At 41.3% G+C, this 18,317-nt stretch overlaps 1 protein-coding gene across 3 annotated transcripts in view; it reads left to right on the top strand.

The window, feature by feature from the left end:
* Positions 1 to 18,317, top strand: part of ITPR2 (inositol 1,4,5-trisphosphate receptor type 2) — a 1,735,249-nt gene that overhangs the window by 775,210 nt on the left and 941,722 nt on the right. The window lies entirely within an intron of this gene.

The following is an 18,317-nucleotide window of genomic DNA, read 5'->3' as shown; positions in this document are numbered from 1 at the left end:
GTGCCCCTGAAAGTTCAAGCTCAGGCAGCTGGATGAATAAGCAAGATGATCACAGCTGTGAGGAGATCAAGTACTTTTTTTGTGGAAGCACATAACTTCTGCCCGATCAAAACATGTACTCCTGGTTTGCAACGTGGACAGAGCCAAAGCCCCTCTCATGGAGATTCTCTGGTCATACCAGACTGTAAAACCTCTGGGAGGCTCATTAGGGCTGTAAATGACCGTGCAAGAATACTTTTGATGTGACAGAAGGTCAGGCCAGCAGCCCCAGCCCAACTCAAGGAACCTTATGGGTGAGTGTGGGGCTGTAAAGCACGCTCAGTCCAGTGGTCGTTGCGAGCCTAACCATGATAGAAAGTATCTAAATGTACACTGCTTTTAATGGAATGGTACACGGTTCCTGACTATATGACCTAACGTCATGGGCAGAGGCAAAAATGATATTTAATCTACTAAGATTATGATGGGCATAGTTTATTCGACACTCCAATGCATATGGGAAACAAAAATGCCATGCTCGTCCTACATTTAAAAGAAAACGCAGCAGGTACATTTCGAGAAAAGCAACTTATTTTACCTAAATGAATGTTCTATTTTCTTCCAAACGCAAAATAAAAACACAATTTATATGAAAACAGAGCAGCTAACAATGGCTGTAGGGAATAGGAGCAATATACCTTATTTAAAAAGAGTGCAAATTAAATGCAAAATGGGTTCTGTCAAAAGAATGCAATTTTGCCAAAGTTTTTTTTATTTGGTAAACTTTGGTTACAGTAGTTAATATTGGGTTTTTGAATTGTGAAATAAATTATACGTGGGAGTTCTCTTACCTTATCCCTTTACATGTCGAAAGTTGGGCAACCATCGTGAAACGGCATCTACAAGTATGTCCCCTCTTCCTCTTTTCTTAGGGCGGAGAATCGAATGATCCAATCCGAGGGACTGGATAAGCTATTGAATTGAGTAATATTAATGCCTAATAAACAGTGCCTAGACACAATTCAGTTTGTATATGACTCTATGTAAATAGTTCCTTTCTGATATTTATTGTTTGTTTAGCCCTCGCCAGTAACGCCTTCCCAACAGAATAAGTACCATGGTAAGAGGGATGGGCCCAATGTTTGGTACAGTAGCTATACCCATTTTATATCTAATTTGTTCTTTTTTAGGAATGCATTTGCAATCTACAATTTAACTACCTGGCATTCTCCGTTTACACTAACATGATCCCAGTGAGCTATCCACCTGGGTTCCCTGCTCCGGCTTTGTCCATCACTTGGCCAGAGATCCTGTCCATCCCAGGCGGAGGGAGGCTTTGTCCTTCTACTGGGTGGATCTGCACCATCCTATACCCCTATCTCTTTTTTTTCCTTGGGATAGTCCTAAATGATGCTCCAGGTGGATTCATGATTTAATTATTTTGACCAGGGGGCAGTTTACTCCTATGAATAGTAGGTTTTTACTTACAAGTATGGCAATGACCACAGTGATTTCATTACATGAACGGAGGCTACATTATGCATTATTCTTTTAATGCAGTCCAAGCAGCCGCTTACATCACAATATTAAAAGGTTCCAGAATAGATCAATAGCAACACATGAAAAGTATGAGCCATCAACAATCTGCCTCTTTTAAATGTGGCTCCAAGCAGATAAGTTCATTTTCCTTCATTACCATTATTCATTTTTATCTCTATTTTGAAGTTCCCTAGTGTGTGGCTGTAAAGACGACTCCGTACTCAAACCGTCGTCAATAACTTTATTCACAATCAACAACACACCAGGGGCATGTCTGCTCGGCAGGCAGTCAGCCCGTTAATCACCAACTGTCAAACACAGCCCAGCTGTCAACATTTCAGCTGATGGCTGTCCAATCACGCGCTGGGAAGGCACGCGCAGGGCAGGGTGATGGAAAGGGAGAAAAGACCAACACAACACATCTCTTTCCCTAAAAACAAAAGAGGGTTAGAAAACAGAACCCCCCCCTAAGCAGTAACATCTTCAGAATTGTCAGTCAAACACAAAGTCTTTATATTTGCTGGGTTTGCACCAAACTTGGCCATAACTGCTGGTGTTTCCACCAGCTACGCCGACGTCTTCCATGGGCCAACTACCATCATCCATGGTGGATATGCGTTCCACATTGACCGTGTCATCCGTTTCCTTTGGGTCGGCATCAGTCTCCACCTCTCCATCGTCGCTGGTTTCATATTCCGAGTCGGTTCCACTTGTTGTCACCCTAACCCATGGCTCCACAGAGTAGTCGGAGTTGAGTGTCCTGTCCATTCCAATAGATCCTATTCCATTCTGATATTTCTTGGTAGTAGTACCTGTTCTTCCCTTGGGCACACCTATGTTGGTGACCTCATCTTCCTCCTATTTATCCTACCAGTCCAAGTGGTGTACGTCCATCTCCTCAATACGCTTCCTTTCCTTATGTTCCATTTCTTCAGTTCTGTGACACCTTGCCATCCCTGAAGCATTCCAAACTATTCCATCTCTGGGTAATGCAGAGTTACAAAACACTTCTACCACCTCCACGGGCGAGGAATATCTGTCTTCCTCTTTGACCATGTGTCCACTTCTTTTAATCCACACTTTGTCCCCTTCTTTTATGGACATTTCTTTGCAAAGCCTGCTCCTTTCATTTGTCTCTTTGAGAATAACTTGTGCGTTCTTAATTCTTTCTTTAATTGTTTCCACAGACCATCTTGATTCTCTTGCTTGTTTTAACCATCCGATATTGTCCTTTGAAATGGGTGTTCTTCCTCTCATTACTTCAAACGGGCTTGCTAATGTCTTCTCGCCCGGAGTAATCCTGTACCCCATATCTTTTCCTTTACTTCCTTCCTCCAACATTTCCTACTTTTGTTAGCAAGTTGAATGGTTCCTTTTATTTCTCGATTAAACCATTCCACAGCATCATTTCCTGCTGGATGATAAATCGATGTAGTTTTGTGGTTGATGTCATTCCTAGTAATAAACTTCTTGAATTCCACCGAGGTGAATTGGTTGTTATTTCCACTTATGATTACCTTCGGTATACCTTCCCTGGTGAACACCTCGTTCATGAACGTTATAATGTCAGACACATCTACTTCCTTGCACACTTTTACTTCGGGCCATTTGGACAGATGGTCTACCATAACTATTATGTACACCTTTTCATCCTGCCATCTTATTGGACCAGTTATGTCCACACTGATCCTCTCCCAAGGCATGATTGGGCACATCAAAGGTTTTAATGTTGGTTGGATAGTAGTTAGCGGTACATAAGCACTTCCGCAATCCTTTGGTTTTTCAATTTCTTCTCCAACTTCATTCTTTTTCGTTATAGGTATGTTCCATAACCTGTGTGTGCATGGAATGTCATTCTCATTGAGTTTAATTTTGTTTTGAAATTTTCTTAGTTTACCGATTTGCCTATTGAATTCACTTGGGTATCTTTCTAGTATCTTCCTGTCTCGAGTTATGTCTTGTTGTACTACTAATACTGGCTCTGAACGATTAGGGTCAAGGGTAATGTCCAACTTTCCCTGATCTCTCCATCCTAATACTGACGGACCAGTAGCTGCCACATACAATTTACTGTTCATGTCTCTCTCCTTGAAGATGAAAGGTACCTCTCTGTATCCCAGAAGTTCAACAATCTCCCCAGTAAAAGTTTTTAATGTAATGTCTGGTTTCTCCAACTTTTTACTCTGAACTTTTTTAAACTTTTCATCCCACACTTTGTGGTTGACAATGGTGTATGGTGACCCTGAGTCTGCAATTAATTCTAGTGGTTTCTTCATTTCACTTTCATTTTCTTCATTGCATTCCTTTGTCTCTGTAATATTTAATATGCAAAAATTATACTCTGACTCATCAGATGAGTTTTCCTCTTCCTTCTCTTCCTCCTGCGCACACCTTACTTTCATAATCCCACTTCTTCTACATGCTTTTTCGAAATGTCCTACTAGTCTGCATATGCTACACTTGTTGTTCCTAGCTGGGCAGTTCCAGTCATTAGCTAAATGCCTGTTACTGTTGCAACGATAACATCTAAGGTCACCATAATTTCTCTCCTTTCTGAATCTTCTAGTAGTGTCTTTATCTTTGCTACTAAAATTGGTCGTTTTTTTCCTCGTTGAACTCACTTTTGCCACTAGACTGGACTCTCCAGTTTTTCCTTTACACTCATTAATTACTACCTTTGCGCATCTTCCAGTGTGTTCTGCTTTTTTCAGAATGTCTATCACTTGTTGTAGGGGTTTCTCGCCTTTAGCCCACAAGGCATCCTCTATGTTTTGATTAGCTGTGCACATAACAATTTGGTCTCTAATCAGGTCATCGTGTAAAACTCCAAATTTGCATGTGAGTGCTATGTTTTTTAATTCTGCCACATATTCATCAACGCTTTCTTCTTTATTCTGCTTCCTCCTGTAGAATTTGTACCTGTGTACTGCAACACACACCAAGGGCTTATAGTATGCATCCAAATCCTCCATGGCATCCTCAAACCCATTCCTGTCAACCCCCTCATGGCCCTTCTTAGCAATGTTATTATACACTTTTAGACCACCTGCCCCTAAACTGTGTAACAATATTTTTTTCTTTTCTACTGGATTTAAAGCCTCATCTTCCTTGTCAAATGTAGTTATGTAGTTGCAAAAATATTCTTTCCATTCCTCCCATTTTATATTGGGTTCTCCTTCTCCTTTCAAAAATGGTTCAGGTGGCTGTAGGTTGTACATATTGCTGCTTGCCATGCTTCAATGTGTTTGTTTCTTTTCTTTATATTGTAATCTGTCCTTTCCTGCTCAAGCTATTATGACAGTCACTTATATTTAAATTTACTTTTCACTCTCTATTAAATTTAACCAAAAAGGATACAGTATTTCAAGCTTCCAATGTGTTCCGCTTTTACAATTTATGAATTACGCGTTGCACGCATTAGGTAAGCGTGTTTTTCATGTGGTTTATTCACTCAAGATGGCGCCTAGCGCGATGTCGTCATACGCGCCGCAAAGTTGCTCGCATTCACCTCACCAAGCTTATCGCCTCAACCGATGCCAGTTACAAAGCGAGTTCTCTATTAGTTGACGCCGTGCTGGATTCGTGGTTTCCTACTCACATAGTTATTTATTCCTCTCATAATGTTCTTGTTACACACGCTCCTTTAACCTGTCGCAACTTTTTTCCTTCTGAGCGTGTCCCAGTAGACTTGGCACTTCTTTTAAACGATCGTTGTTACGCTCACAATCACTGCCTGAAATCAATTTCGTCGATAACCATTTCCTTTACAGTCAGTCAGAACACGGCACTGGATGCGTGTGTAACTTCCCTTCACCACTAGTAAAAGGTTCACTGGCTTTAATTAGTTCAGTTGGGTTTGCCGATTTTATTTTCTTCCAACTAGCACTTATATTTCACGTTTCTTTTCATGTTTCCTTATATTATTCCTCAAATTTACACTTATTCCTTATTTTCGTTTTATCTCTGTACCTCAGATAGGGTTAAAGTGTCCACTTCCTTCCCTTTCACCTGCTTATTCTTATCTGCTCCGTGCTACTCGTCACGCAGTATCCTTAAATTCAATAAAATCACGCAGGTTCGCTGGCGTGCTGTCACCTCGTCGCCAAATTTGTAAAGACGACTCCGTACTCAAACCGTCGTCAATAACTTTATTCACAATCAACAACACGCCAGGGGCATGTCTGCTCGGCAGGCAGTCAGCCCGTTAATCACCAACTGTCAAACACAGCCCAGCTGTCAACATTCCAGCTGATGGCTGTCCAATCACGCGCTGGGAAGGCACGCGCAGGGCAGGGTGATGGAAAGGGAGAAAAGACCAACACAACAGTGGCTTAACCCCACCCCCTTCCTACTGCCACTATACCAATCTCCAATTTATGGAGAGCTCCCTACACCTCCTTCCCTAGTCCCATCCTTGCGTGACTGACCAGATTAACCTGCCTTTTCTTTTAGCTTATGTACTATTTCTAATGTTTGGATATACTTAAAGATTTTTAGATCTTTAATTGAACCTTAATATTTTGTTTTTTGTGTAAACGATTATTCTTCAATTTCATCCTTGTTCTACTTCCTCATGCCATAATGAGCTTACCTAACGTCTTCGTTTAACTCCCGTTTTTCACCTCTTTCTACCAATGCAGGCTGCGCACTTTGCATCGCTACCTTTTATTATTTCGTATTTTATCCGCAAGTTGGTATTGTTTTACAAACTTATTCATAAAAAAGGGGTTTTAGCAGGAAATCCTCATTTAACTGGCCTTTTCAACATTCTATAACAAAATTAATTATAATAAGAGAGAAATTATTATCTTGACATTTCTTCATCTATAAACCTTGCCACTACTATTTAGGGAAATCCTCCCTAACTATCTTTCATTAAAAGGCTTTACCACTTTTTACAACTTAACATTTCCTATATACCATGTCTGACTCTGACAAGGCTTCTGCCCCTACTCCTAACATAGACAACAAAGCCCTGCAAAAAATCCTTCATAAGGAATTGAGGTCCTGCATGTTTGAGACCTTAAGCCAGATCATGTCCTCTAAAAGGTCACTCCCTGATGAGGACAAAATCTCAGAAATTCCAAACCTCTACTCTGACAAGAACACTGAATTAAGGGGTAGAAGACTTAAGAAAAGTAAAAACATTGATAAGAGTAATATAGGAGGTTCAAGCACCTCATCAATTCAAGGAGGTCTTAGCACCTCAACTTCTAATGGAGGTCCTCGCACCTCAAACTCTCAAGGTGTTCCTAGCGGCACAACTTATCTGGGTGTCCCTAGCGGCACAAAATATCATAATGCTCTTTACAATATGGGAGATAACGAATCTAATGATATAGAATCCTCAGACACACCTGATGAGTATGTTCTTGATCTTGATGAAGATGATCAAGAATTTTACAATCCATAAGAGGAACTCCCATCATCCTCTAAGGACATTATCCTTGACCCCTTAGGGGAAGAAATGTTTTCCCCATTAAATCTGAAACACCCAAGAAGTTCTGAGTGGTTCCCTCAGGACCACATCGCAAAATGCATTAAAAAATGGATAAGAAACCTCTTAGAAAGGGACACTCATAACAGCCTTAGAGCTGAATGCTCTAGACCTCCTACTGAGGATAAAAGCTGTTATACCCCCAATTTAGACCCTGAACTCATTAAATTCTTATTCGAACTTGGACGTGATCCAAGGAAAGGGATGGAAAAATCCCTGAAAGGGTGCGAAGACAGTCTTCTCGACGTACTAGGACCATTAGCCAGAATCCTAGATTCCGCAGAAGAAAGCTAATTCAATGACGCCCCTCTCAACACAAATCTCATCGGGATGGAGCCAGAGAGCATTAATTCTACTGGGTAATGCCAACGCTAGCATTAATGCAGAAAGACAAAGAGTCATTTTGACTCAAATAAATCCAAAACTAACTGACATGGCGGATAAAGAACCCTCGCAAAACCCAAAAGGTTTACTCTTTGGAGAAGACCTCATTAAATCCGTGGGGAAATACGTCTCCACTTTCACTGCCCTGGACCAGACACAGCAAAATATGTGCAAAGTTTTCAATCCTAACCTTTTCAATCCTAACCTTTTATGGCGGGCCAGAAGATGGGTCCCCCCTTTCGTCCGCTTCAATCAAAGGCCTTTTCCAAGATCCTGCTGTTTCGGAAGAGGGTATCAGCAGTACAACGCACCTCAATTCTACCCCCAGAAAATTAGAGGCCAACGCATCAGAGGATTTAGATGCTGTGGAAACTTCATCTCAAACAACCCTGCAAGTGAGAACTCTCTCCCCTCTCCCTTCTCCTTCTTTCCCCCAAAAAGTGGGTGGCAGACTCAAATACTTCCTTCACAATTGGAGATTGATCACTCAAGATCCTTGGTTCTTAAACACTGTCAATGGGTTTATGATAGATTAGACTTACATACCTTTACAAATTTATTTCCCAAGAGACATGCCTCTCTCTCCAGAGCAACAAAAAATAATAGAGGAGGAGATCTCCTCTATGCTTCAGAAAGGAGACATAACAGAGGTCCCATTAGAAATTTTAAGATTTATAAGCACACTCTTTCTTGTAAAAAAGAAAGACAAAGGTTGGAGACCTGTCATAAACGTAAGAGAACTAAACAAATATTTGGTTTACAGACACTTCAAGATGGAGGGCATCCATCTCTTGAGGGATTTACCTCTAGAGGGACTAGATTTACCTCTAGAGGGACTAGACCTAAAGGATGCTTACTTCACCATTCCTATGGCTGAATCCCAACAACCCTTTCTTCAATTTGTCTAGGAAAAATCACCTTTACCAATTTCAGGCCCTCCCCTTTGGACTCTCCTCTGCCCCTTGGTGCTTCACCATGGTCATGATGCTGTTGCCTCATCTCTAAGAATAAGGGACATTCGTTTAATCATTTACTTAGAGGACATTCTTATAATGTCTCAAGAGCCTTCACAACTAGCCAAAGACCTGAAGACTGTGATGGATCTCCTAGAAAGTTTAGGATTCATCATAAACAAAGATAAATCAATTCTGTCCCCTTCCAGATCTCTGGAGTTCCTAGGTTTCACAGTAGACACATTGAAATGTCTCTTTTTACTACCTTCAAAAAAGATTACCAAAATCAGAAAGGAAAAAAGACCCGTCCTGAAACCGCAAGACTTATCTCTGAGAGAGTAAAGTCCACATTTGTAAAGCGCACAATCACCCGTAAGGGTCTCTAGGCGCTGGGGGACGTCGGGAAGATTAAGCGAGCTATTGCCCAGAGTCGCATGGTGCTGGGCTAATCTGCCGCCGGAGCCGGAGATCGAACCGTGATCCCCAGATTCCAGCGTCAGTCGCCCTGGCCGCGGCGCCACACCTCTCCCCTAAGCTAACTAGGCTTCTGGGTCTCCTCTCCTCCTCCATCCAAGCCATCTTTCTCAGTCCCCTCAACTATCGGGCACTCCAAAGGGTAAAGGCGAGAACCTTAAGAACTGGCCTCTGGTACGAAGATCGGATCTGTCCGGATCAAGAAGCCAAATCGGAACTAGCCTAGTGGCTCGAGAACCTAGACGCTTGGAATGGAAAAGCAATCTTTGATTCAAAACCAGAGTTTGTTTTAGAATGAAATGGTCACAAGAGGAATCATCTCACCACATACATTATTTAGAACTAACAGCAGGTGAGCCCTCATGAGCGCACCAAATCTGCGGACCTCTCGAATCTAGCAAGGAAACTTTGGATGTTTTGTCTGGAACATAAGATCGCGCTTCTGTCTGGAACATAAGATTGCTCTCAAAGCGGAATACTCTGCAGACTGGAACTCAAGATTCCTGTTAGATCACTGCAATTGGAAACTGAATGTTTCCATCTTCAGTACCCTAAGCAAGACCAGCAGCCCTCTAGAGATAGACTTATTTACGAGCAGACTAACCTTTCAACTGGAGAACAACTTCAGCTGGATGCCCGACTCGGGAGCTCTAGCAATCAACACCGTACTACAATTTTTGAAAGGAACCAAGGTATACACATTCTCTCCCTTTGCCATGATTCAGAGAGTTCTTCAGATAGTGAGACAGGATCAGTGCTTCCTTGTCCTAATAACTCCCTTTTGGCCATCCCAAGCATGGTTCCCCACCACTCTAGAACTAGCTTGCAACCCCCCCTTCTTAATTCCTACCCTAGTGAATCTTCATGCAGACGTAGTCATAGGAGTTCACCCCCTAATTCAGAACAGGAGTTTAACCCTTCTTGCCTGGAGAGTGTCAAGAGATCCAATGAAATCTCAGGACTTTCGGCGACGGCTGAAACACTCTTCAGAGAGTCTTGGGCCCCAGGCACTCACTACAGATAAAACAACATATGGAGAATCTGGGTACGTTGGTGCCTGGAAAGGAACCTGGATTTCTTGGAAGCACCTAATACTCTCCTCAATAAAAAAAATAAAAGAACCTTTCTATTAAGCTGGCTACTCTACTATGCCTAATCTCATGCAAAAGGGTCTCTAATGTCAAAACCCTGGAAATTACGAATAGATCTTTTAACATGTTCGGAGTCAAATTTGATCTTCATAGAAGAACAAAGACTATGTCTGATTCAATCTTTTACCCAAGTTTTGATTTATGCCCAAAACTTTGCGTTGTGGACTGCATGTGAGAGTATGATCGCAGAATGTTTGCTCTCCGCCCTCAGGATGTTAACCATTTACTTATATCCTTTGTTAATCCCCACAAAGGCATAACCTCGACCTCTATTGCTAGATGGGTTAAGACTGTTATGTGTTTAGCAGGTACTGACTTAAAGAAATTTCAATCTCACTCCCTTAGAGGGGTGCTACGGCCAGTAAATCTCTCTTGTCTGGAGGTAAGTTGGACGACATTCTCAAAACTGCTGACTGGTCAAATGCTAGCACCTTTGGATGTCATTATTGCAAGCCTATTGAACATATGTCTGACGTTTTACAAATCTACCAACATGCATAATGTAGCCTCCGTTCTTGTAATGAAATTGCAATTCTCATATTAACATGACTAGAGAATCTGGATTTCATTAACCCCTTCGATGCGGATGACAAAGCCAGCTCGTCATGGGCGTTACCTGCGCTACGCGGATGACGAGCTGGCTTTGTCACAAACCCCGCATTTTTGAAATTCCAGTGCACAGCAGGAAAACGCGGTAGCGCGGTAGCGGTTAAAGACACGGAGGCTGACATTATCCCTCCCATCCCACCCCTTGGTGGTCTTACAATTATTTCATGCTGTTTTTGTTACAGTTTATTATTGTACTCTTTATTAACAGTACTTGTTTAATCTCTTATTCCTTTTAGCTTGATAAGCTTGACACTATTTTTTACATTCAAGAGATATTTACTTCATTCTCTTTTCAGGTAACGCTCCTTAACTGTGGGTCATCTGGCCTTTGGTTTTACCTTCGTTCTTCCTTCTCCTTCATCCTGCTCATCAGAAGATCGTTTTGATGTTTCAAGTTTCATGAACTTATTTTCCTCCACATTTAAAAGAGGCAGATTGTTAATGGCTCATGCCTTTCATGTGTTGCTATTGTTCTATTCTGGAACTTTTTAGGATTGTGATGTAAGCGGCTGCTTGGACTGCATTAAAGGAATAATGCATACTGTCAACTTCCGTGTCTTTAATGAAATCCAGATTCTCTAGTCATGTTAATATGAGAATCGCAATTGTTTGATGTACATTTATAATTAAATGTGTATTTCTGGGCGGTAATAGTTATTGAATTGAGGAGACCAAGCAGGAGAATTACAATCATTATTTCTTTCTCTGTCTGAGTGTCTTCTTGTTCTCACCAGAGGGCAGTGTTGAGCTGCTATTTCCTCCCTTCCAGGGGTACACTTCTGTAACTCCTCAATCACTTCTGAAAAATACAGATTTGATTCTATTTCCTGATGCAAATATTGATTTTGTGTTTGGATAACAGAATAGACCCTCGAAGACCAACCAAGCCCCTACTCACGAATTGCCTGGAAACCTTTCATCCAATGCCTTATCAATGATGTCTCTTTGCTATGTTCGACTTCTTGGACCACCATTAATAATTTCCTTTCTGGACAGCTAGAAATTGGATTTTCATTATTTTGACAGGAAACATACAAGTATTCTGAAGGTGTGGCAGATTTTCAATAAGGAATCTTTCTGTCATAGTCCATAATTCCTATTGAAAACAGCATTTGTCAGTATTCACTATTACACTCACTGGCGGCCTTCAACATTTTGAACAGGTACAGCACGGAGTCTGGAATTGCTCAGTGGTGCACGCGCATTCATACCTTTTTGAAGAGGTTAGCACTTGTTTGCCTATTTAGAGCATAGTTAGTTATGCTGTGGTAAGGGTGCTCTAAATAGCAAAGACCTATTAAGTGATGTCTACTTGTCCATACATAGAACACAACAGAATCAACACAAACAGCAGGTCTCAAACTGACAGCTGTAGGACTTTCAGGCTACTGACTTTGAATATCACCTAAGCGACAATGTTGTTCATACTCTCGTATCAACTCACTCATCCATCTATAAATTCATCCTAGTGACTTAAGCGCCCACTCAAGAGATCTGTCTTTAATCTATATTCACTCATGCCTTAACCGTTCAAATTCTTTGAGCGATGAAAGCTTGTACAACTCTGCCATGCTGGAACTGGCCAGAGGAAATGGATGATTAACTTATTGCCTTCTGTAAGGGAGGACAATTTGCGTTGCTTATATCACACAGTCCCAGTTCTGTGAGGAAGTAAGCCTGCACTGTTGCTGCCTAACTGAACTGTCCATGTGATGGGAAAGGCTTGTGCTGATGCTACCCTAGCTGTTTCTATCCTTTGAAGTTTGGAAACTTGCACTTTTTTTGACCAAGGTGTACATATACCTATTCTATGAAGAGGGGTGTTTCCAATGCTGTTGAACCGTCATAAAAATACAAACGATATTTTGAACGCACTTGCTTAACGTGCCCAGGCCAGTCAGAATCTTTTGTTGGACCCTGGGCAAAAAGGAATTGTGGGTCGATTACACTGGTTTTAGTCACAGTTTCACAGCTTGAACAAACTGTATGCCCTGTGCAAATACTTACATCCCTCTGCCTCCTTTCCTGTGATCATCACATTCGAGAGAACCTTGAAATATTTTAGTTCACAATCTGCACTATACATAAGCCTCTCTCTTGCATGTTTAATATAGCTTGCCGTAGCAGGCTATACCGGCTATTAAAGGCCCTCTCCAGCGTTCGGCTCGGGCCTTTAACAAGGGAGAGGGACTTTAATAGCCGGTATAGCCCAGCTACGAAGGGCTATAGAACATTCTGCCACTAGAAGGCAGAATGTTCTAACAAATAAAACAAAGCCTGCAGGGAGCGCGAGGGGATTGAAATCCCCTCAGGCTCCCTGAATCGTTTGTTCACAGCCAGAGCTGTGAACAAAGAAACATTGGAATGTTGGAGCTCCAGGCTTATACCAGCCATTATAAGCCTAGAGCACTCCATTGTTTTCAGTGGAGCTCCCAACATTCCAATGTTCTAATATAGCCTTTTAGCCCGCCATAGAGGGCTATACCGGCTATTAAAGGCCCTCTCCAGCGTTAAAGGCCCCGAGCCGAAGGCGAGGGCCTTTAACAAGGGAGATGGACTTTAATAGCCGGTATAGCCCAGCTACGAAGGCTATTAGAACATTCTGCCACTAGAGGGCAGAATGTTCCAACAAAAAAGAACAAAGCCTTATGGGAACGTGAGGGGATTGGAATCCCCTCAGGATCCTTGAAGCCTTTGTTCACAGCCAGAGCTGTGAACAAAGAATCATTGGAATGTTGGAGCTGCAGGCTTATACCAGCCATTATAAGCCAGGAGCACCATTGTTTTCGATGGAGCTCCCAACATTCCAATGTTCTAATAGACCATAATGTTGGTCATCTATAACAAAAAAGACCCTATCCAGAAGGCACTAGACAACCATCTTGGGTCACTTATTAAATTGTAATCAGGACAGAAGGGGAGAAGAATGTGATATCTATCCAGGATCAGAATTGCACAGTGTTTAATTAGGAACTCCGATTCATTCCTGGCTTCCAAACTCAACCAGTGTGACTGAGCCAATTCCTTTTCTTCCTTTTGCCTCCTTTTTCATGATCATCATGCCAGAGAGAACCTTCAAATAATTCAGTTTAGGATGTACACTGTACAACAATTTCTCTTGTGAAGATCTTACTCGGTCATACTGTTTCTCCATCTATAAAATTAGAGGCTTATATAGAGGAAACAAGACAGCTGACTTGCCTCTTGAGTCATTAATAAAATTGTCACAGTAGAAAGTGTATGGCTCACTAATTCTATTAAAGGTCACTCAGTGCAGTGATATAATCTAATCTGCTAAAGTGAAACTTTCCAAAAACCACGTTTTTATGCAATAGTCTGACCCTCAACTATAAACAAAGTAGGAATCAGTGATAGTTTCATAGCTGTTCTCCTCAGCCTCTAGGGAGCTGCTTTTCTAGCTAGTATGCAGCACAGGAGAGGCTGCGGAGAATTATTGGACCCTGTCGTCACTGCATTACTACCGCTGCCTTATTGGCACTGGCAGAGAAGCGGGAGATGCTTTGGTGTTGGGTGTGTGGTTTGCAGTTTCAAGGCCTATGCACTCCTGCCTCCCACACCTAGTCCGCTGCAGGAGTGCCTTGGCAGTGTGGGCATGGCCTGTTTTGTAGCACATGCTACAATGACATTAACTTGCCCTGTGAAACATGCTGCACGTGTGCACATCCTCACCCAAAGCAGGCATCTACAAGCAAAGCGGCATGAGGAAACTTGCCCCATTGCCCTCCTTCTACCACTCCCCCCTTCTGAGGCTACTGAACATACACTAGGAAGGAGGAACAGTTTCGCAATATTTGATGTGAGATACCAGTATTCCCTTGGAGGATGCTTGATTTCAAGGGGCAATATTCGAGCACCTAAAGATGCCGAACGAAAAGAGGTGTATGGCCTGTTGCCAAGTCCTCATTTTTTTTATCTTGTGGTAGGAAGAGACCAGTAAACACACATTTTCTCACCCACAATACTATTTTAGTATAGGTCTGACAGTTTTACAAAGAAAGAATATAATATCTGACATAAGTGACATACTCACTCCTAAAGTAGGGGCGTGTACTAGGAGACTGTAGAGCGAGTGACCAGTGCTACTCTTGAATACTTCTCAATGCAAGATATGTAACCCACTGATGAAGCATTCCACACTAGGTAAGAGCATGTTCATCATCTCATACGAGTAAATGAATGTATTCCGTAAGAGGTTTGGCTGTTTCTTCCAGTAGTTTTGTACTTCCTGTATGGTTATGGAAATCACATAGTGGATTACCACCTTTCACTCAATCATTAGTGTGTTAACTACCTGCGATGAACCTGTCCTGTATGTGTGTGAGAATTGTGCTATGTTACTTCTACTACTGCCACCTATCCTTTACTTATTTGTGTTAGGGGAGGTTGCACTGCTGCTAACCATGTTGCATTTTATTGTCTTATAAAGCTCAGTATAAAACTTTCCACTACACACATAAAACAACAAGTCACATTGCCAATGCTTGGTTTATTGCGTTATGTTAACAAATGAGTCAACACTCATAAAATATATGAGCAGAGTTTACATTTGGATTTGTGTGATACCAGCATCTTTTTTTAAATGGAGTAGTTGACTGTGCAAAATGTTTAAACGACTGATAAGATGGCTTTGTTCAAATGTTAAATAGCTGGCAAGACAACTTTGTAAAATTTTAAAATTGAGCTTACACCTGACCAATTCTGACATTTTAGCCAACAGAACGTTGCATGCTGGCAGTTTGAACCCATTGTTGAAACTGTTAAAAAACAACAACAAAAGAGCCTACAAGCCCACAATAAACATGCTGTTGGTTGAAATATCCTATGTCATAGTGCCAAAGCGCAAAGTTTTGAACGTAAATTAAAATTTACTCCCTGGCTTTCTCCTTTTACTCTTCTAGATATTTACATGTTAAACAGCCAAAGCGCAGAGTTTTGAATGTAAACTAAAATGTATTCCTGGCTTTCTCCTCGAACTCTTCTATACAATCATCACATGTTAAACAGCCAGTGGGTGAGAGGGAACAAGTCTTTCGATGCAATTGCGAGGATCTGGGTGCTTATGTGCTAACATTAACACTGCTTTGAACACCTGCAAAAGGCGTAATTTACCAAACATTGCAAGCAGCAATCGTTGAGTGTAGAAATGAAAAAAAGAATGTCCTGCCGCCACTATCCCCGAACACATCCTTAGTCTGGAAGGTGAAGGGCCCAGCTTGAACAAGTGCAGCACAGGCTGCAGGAGCTGCCCCGCGTGGGCCCAGTGCTCACTATATTACAAGTTGGAGGACTGGCAGGAGTGAGTTCATTCTGTACTCAAAACTAGTACATAGATCAATTTAATATATGATCTACCTTGGACTCGGGGGTGTGCATCTTGAGGTCCTTCCCATCTCTCAGGAAATTGATATGGCTATACAAAAAGAATTGTGTAACCGTGTGTCCGCATGTACACCAACTGATTGCTAAACATTTGTTCTTTAACTGTGTTACCCAAACACCTCTGACCACTGTAAAGCATTTAAAATCCACAGGATGTCAGCCGCCATCTGAAATAATAAGGCAGTCTTTAACTCAGTTTCAATGTTACAGCTGACCAATTGTGAAGCACTGACGTATTCTTCCTAAACTAAACTCACTCAGGTATGAGGAATAAGAGCAAACTTGGAAATCGGATGAGACCTCAAGAACATAACATAATATGTAGATGTAACACTATTCACATTTTTTGAGTAATCAAGGAAGCTTGAACCAAAATGAGTGCTCAGTGCTTGACAGAAAGATAAATACATTTTGGTCATGTTGCTGCTGAGGTCAGTTTTTAATGTATGCCAATATTTTTCATTAAAGAGGAGAGTTGCTACCATGCATTTTAACTATTAGTTTTACAGCATCATGATAAATATAAATACATGAATACCTACAGAGCGTAGCATGGAAAAGTCTACTCTGCTCCTAAAGTCTGTCCCTTTTCTTGCCTATTATAGATTCATGAATCCTGTGTAGTCACTAGATATGATTACCTTTTATGTGTTGCATGCTGTTGTCGAGGGTAAATGGCGCTACAACGGCATTTATTATAAATCTTACATTCTCACATTAAGAAGAAAGGTGGTAGATCAGGTATTGCTAATTGATGTTTGGTAAAGTCATTCAAACAAAATGGAGTTTAGCTATTGCACCATTAGTATATAGCCTTTCGTCATGTTATTGTTGTGTCTACATAAGATCATTGGGCAATATGCTGTAATTACTTGTTAGTTCATAAGAGCTTGACTGGCTCTCAGAATGGTGAGGAAATTATTTACTCAAAATTGATGCTTTTGAGAATTTAGTCATTAGTTTTTATGATCTGGCTTGGCAGCGCAGCTGTCTCCAACCGATTATGTGAGCATTACTAGAGAGGGGTTTTGGCTCCGTCCACAAGTTAGGAGCAAGGAGTGCATGTTTTGATTGGGCAGAATTTGTGTCCTTGTACAAAAAAAAGCTGCTTCCCTCTACCAACTTTTATCATTTTGTTTATGTAGTTGACTAAGCTTGAACTTTCAGGGGCACACACATGACATTGGAATGCTATCAAAGTGTCTTAGATAACTAGATACGTTGTATTGTTTTTCTCTTGCAGCAGCACAGATGAGAGGAGGACAGTCTTTAACCTACATTGAGTTTTAGCTCTACCATGACAGTCCAACTGTCACCTGACCTTTTAATCTACACCAAAACGATTCTACTGTTCTTTGCTGCCACACAAAAAAGTATCTATTCCCATGCTATTTACTTGTAATGCTTCATATTACCATACAACATTCCTTTAAAGTCAGACCTATTGGCATTGCGAATGCTTGTTTCATATTGACTTTTATAATTGTATTTGATTACACTAAAGTCTTAAAACTTTTTGACTGCTAGAATTTCGCAGAACAAAAATAACCATAGAAATCTGTTCCACTGTTTTATGCACATTTATGGGCGTATTCTATGAGCTGCGGATACAACTTAAACTGTACAAATATGTCGAAAACGATGCACATTCAATCCCCTAAAACAGAAAAAAAAAACGGTCTAGATCAACACGAATTCCATGTTTTTTAGGCTTCATTGACCTCACCCATCAGTGCATCCATTCATGCCCCTATATACCAATCTGTCCACTGAGCAATGTACCCACAATTATTCATCTTGGTGTGCATGTAGGCCTGCGTGATTTGTCTCCGACTTTGTGTTTTGTATGTTCACGTCTCTTTGTGTATGGGTGTCTTTGTGCATGTTGGTCTGTTAGTGCAAGGATATTAGTAGGTGTGTTGCTCTATGAACATGCATGCTTCTGGGCACACTATGCAGCACAAGAAACCATTGGCTTTGTCATTGCCTTTTGAAGTTGTTTCCTTGCTAACCCCTGTTTCATTGTTTCACATTTGTTATGTCGGTGTAGCCGTTTTCGTCCTGTTGTCATTAGATGTCAGGATGTGGTCAGGTAACTCTTGAAGTTGCAGCACCTTTGTCATCATATGCATCATATGGGTGAAGGCCAACTGAGGGGACTGTCTTTTGCCGTGATTAACTTCACCATATCACAGTAGGTCGACACTACTGATCTTTTACAAATACTAGAACACTACTGTGAAGAGATGATGCTCTTGCCTTGGTCACTGCTTCTGTCAAACATGCATGGTGGGGTCAGGAGGAATAATTTACAAATATGTGATTTCCCCC

The sequence above is a fragment of the Lissotriton helveticus genome, chromosome 1_1 (assembly GCF_964261635.1).
Source record: "Lissotriton helveticus chromosome 1_1, aLisHel1.1, whole genome shotgun sequence".
Classification (NCBI taxonomy): domain Eukaryota; kingdom Metazoa; phylum Chordata; class Amphibia; order Caudata; family Salamandridae; genus Lissotriton; species Lissotriton helveticus.
Note: the sequence above shows the minus strand (reverse complement) of the source record. Positions and strands in the feature narration are given on the sequence as shown.